This window comes from Myotis daubentonii, chromosome 2 (assembly GCF_963259705.1).
Source record: "Myotis daubentonii chromosome 2, mMyoDau2.1, whole genome shotgun sequence".
Classification (NCBI taxonomy): Eukaryota; Metazoa; Chordata; class Mammalia; order Chiroptera; family Vespertilionidae; genus Myotis; species Myotis daubentonii.
In genome coordinates, this window is record NC_081841.1 from 193,650,580 (window position 1) to 193,654,747 (window position 4,168).

Here is a 4,168-nt window from a genome sequence, read left to right on the forward strand (position 1 = left end):
CTGGGACAACTTCAAGCGTACCAACATTTGCATTATGGGGGTGCCAGAGAAGAGACAGAGCAAGATATTGAAAACCTATTTGAAGAAATAATGACAGAAAACTTCCCCTACCTGGTGAAAGAAATAGACTTACAAGTCCAGGAAGCACAGAGAACCCCAAACAAGAGGAACCAAAGAGGACCACACCACGACACATCATAATTAAAATGCCAAGGGCTAAAGACAAAGAGAGAATCTTTAAAGCTGCAAGAGAAAAGCAGTTACTTACCAAGGGAATGCCCATATGACTGTGAGCTAATTTGTCAATAGAAAATATGCATGCCAGAAAGGAGTGGCAAGAAATATTTAAAGTGATGAATAGCAAGGATCTACAACCAAGAGTACCCTATCCAGCAAAGCTATCATTTAGAATTGAAGGTCAGATAAAAAGCTTCACAGACAAGAAAAAGCTAAAGGAGTTCATCACCACCAAACCAGTATTATATGAAATGTTGAAGGGTATTCTTTAAGAATAGGAAGAAGAAGAAAAAGATAAAAAATATGAACATCAAAATGGTAACAAATACATACCTATCAACAATTGAATCTGAAAATCAAAATAAACAAATAAGAAATCTAACGAACAGAATAAACTGAATAAAATAGACTCAGAGGCATGGAAATGGAACAGACTGATGATTCTCAGAGAGAAGGGGGTGGGAGGTGGGAAGAGATTAAACAAAGATCTTATATGCATGTATGCATTACCTATGGACACAGACAATAGGGAGGCGAAGGCCTGGGGCAGGATGGGAACTGGGTGGAGGGGGGGCAATGGGGAGAAAAATGAGGGACATCTGTAATAATTTCAACAATAAAGATTTTTTTAAAAATTGGCAAAGGACCTGAATATATACTTCTCCAAAGAGGACATATAGATGGCCAATAGACCTATGAAAAGATGCTTAATGTCACTAATCATCAGAGAAATGCAAATTAAATCAACATGAGATATCACCTTGCATCTGTCAGAATGGCTATCATCAATAAAGTAACAAACAGCAAGTGTTGGAGAGGATGTGGAGAAAAAGGAACCCTCGTGCACTGTTGGTGGGAATGAAGATTGGTGCAGCCACGATGAAAAGCAGTTTGGAGTTTCCTCAAAAAAATTAAAAATGGAACTGCCTTATGACCCAGTGATTCCACTTCTGGGAATATATCCAAAGAAACCCAAAACGTTAATTGGAAAGAATATATACACCCTTATGTTCATTGCAGCATTGTTTATAATAGCCAAGATTTAGAAGCAGCCCAAGTGCCCATCAATAGATGAGTGGACAAAAAGGCTGTGATACATGTACACGATGGAATACTACTTGGCTGTAAAAAAAAAAAAAATGGAAATCTTACCCTTTGAGACAGCATTGATGGGCCCGAAAAGCATTATGCTAAGTGAAATAAGCCAGTCAGAGAAAGGCAAGTACCATATGATTTCACTCACTCATATGTGGAATCTAAGGAGCAAAATCAACTAACAAAGTAGAAACAGACTCCTAGATACAAAGAATAGACTGACACCCGTCAGAGGGGGAGGGGAGTTGGGGAGCTGAGTGAAAAAGGTGAAGGGATTAAACAACAACAAAAAAACCCCACAAGAAACTGATAGACATAGACAACCCTATGGTTATTATCAGAGGGAAGTAGGGGTGGAGGGAGGAAGGAGAGGGTAAAGGGGGGATAAGCGGTGATGGAAGATTTGACTTGGGGTGGTGAACACACAATATAATATACAGGTGATGCATTATAGAATTATACACCCGACCCTATATAATTTTATTAACCAATGTCACCCCAATAAATTAAATTTTATAAAAAAAGAAATAAAAACAGTAAAGCTGTTAGAAACGTTCATGTAGCAGTCGTTGTGTGGACATACCTAGAAATGGAATGTCTGGGTTATATGGTCATATGTTTAATATTTCAGGAAACTGCCAAACTATTTTCCAAGGTGGTTTTATTATTTTACAATCCTGCCAGTAGCCTATAAGAGTTCCTTTGGCCCCACATTCTCACTAACATTAGGCTGGCCAGTCTTTTTAATTTTAGTCATTCTAGTGGGTTTGTGGTGGTATCTCCTTATGGTTTTAATTTGTATTTTCCCGATGACTAATGATGCTCAGCATCTTTTTGTGTGCTTCTTTGCCATCCATATATCTTCTTTGGTGACATGTCCTTTCAAATCTTTTGTCTATTTTTAGGTTGAATTGTCTTATTATTATTGAATTGTAAGACTTCTTTATATATTCTAGATAAAGTCTTTTGTTGGATATATGTTTTACAAATATTTCCTCCCACTCTTTGCTTGCCTTTTCATTTCTTTTTGTGTCTTTTGAAGGGCTCAAGTTTAAGATTGATGGAATTTAATTGATTGAACTCTCCCAAACTAAGGGTCACCAGGATTTTATCTTATATTTCTTCTGGAAGTTTTAGATTTATGATTTGTTTCAAGTTAATATTTGTATGTGGTGTGAAGTGAGGGTTTTGAGGACTTTTCTTTGTTTTGTTTTGTTTTGTTTTGTTGCACATGAATGTCCAAATGTCCTTGTTGAAAGATTATTCTTTCCCATTGAATGGTCTCGGCCATCTGTCTAAAACCAATTGGCCATATCTGCGTAGGTCTGTTTCTGGGACCTCTGTTCTGTCCCATTGATCTGTCTGTCTATTGTAATGGTGGTATCACGGTGACTAGATGGCCCAGGGTAAGATCCTCCTGGCCATGCTCCAGTGCTCCATGGTCAGTCCAGGAGGCCAGTGTCCCCCCTGGAGCTGGCCAGTGTAGAGTCCTTGACATTCAATGGGCTCTGCCTTCAGATTTCCTCATGGCATCATCCTCCTCCATAACTCTTCCCGGCTCCCATCTTGGGCAGAGTTCCTCCTTCTTATCTGTCATTCAAAGCCACCAGTAGGCTGTCCCTATCCTGACATTTCAATCTAGTAAGTCTGCTCCCAGGTGGCCCCTGCACATTCAGGGTGTCCTTCCCATGGGCCTCTGGCTGCGGTGCCTGTGTCTGGATCCACCTTCCTTCACATCACCCCTGGCCCAGCCTTCCCTGAGACCCCACTAGCGTCTCCCCTGTTCAGCACAGCACCCCAGACTTGGATGACTGGCCAGGCTCATGGGTCCTGATGGATTCATGCATCAACTAACTCATTGGTGATGCCACTTGCTAGGTACTTACTGAAGGTCTCTAGAAACCAGCTCAAAGGAAATGTAATAGGAAGAAAACCCACATTCTAAAATTGAGCCCCGACCACCGCAGTCCTGGGCAAGGTCATTCCTGCCCCCAGAGTGAGGACACAGTGGCCCTTTGGGGAGCTGGCCAGGCAGCAGGGACTCATTTTTGAGGCAAGCCTGGCTTTCAGCTCTTCCTGCCACCAACTCAAAGCAGCCTGTGCACTCTCCCCTCCTGCAATCAAACCATCTCCTTTGATGCTGGTGAGGCTGATGGCACCAGTGATCTTAAAACGCCTCCTCTCAGCCCTGCCCTAGGTCCTGGCACCGAGAGAGGGCCTGTTCTCCTGCCTCCCTGGGGTCTCGCTTCCAGGGTCGGCCCTGGTCCCTCCTGCGTCAGGCTTCCCGCAAAGCGGCCCTGAGGACCTTCAGCTGCTTGGAGGAAAGGAGGAACAGCTCTGAAAAGCCTTCTTCCGCCCTGGGCCATTGTTTTTTCTCCTAGCAAACTTGGCCCCCATGTGCTGTTTAACCAATAAAAGTTTGGCCTCCGTCCCCCTGCTGTGAAATAGGGCCCGGCCGAGGCCAGGACAAACGGCGCCTTGGGGTGGCTAGCCTTTGGGACGGAACAGCCCTCCTGATTCCACCAGCCCTTGCTTTTATTGGATTTCAAAGTGTCCTCTTAAATATCTCTCAGAAAGGCAAGCTTTCTCTTCTCTAATGAGGAACAGAATCGGTAGAATGGGTCCCCTGACATCTGGCTCTCAACGGCCAAACTGGTGGCTGTTGGCAATCTGACCTCAAACTTTCCTGTTCCCATGGCAACCACTGTTTTGGGATAAACTGTCTCCATGCCCTCCAGGGTTCCTGGTGAAGCTGCTGGCCTCTGGGAATGTGTGTTCATTTTTATATCTTCTTCCCTCCCGCTCAGCTCACCGGCCCCTGGCAAAGTGCCTGCAA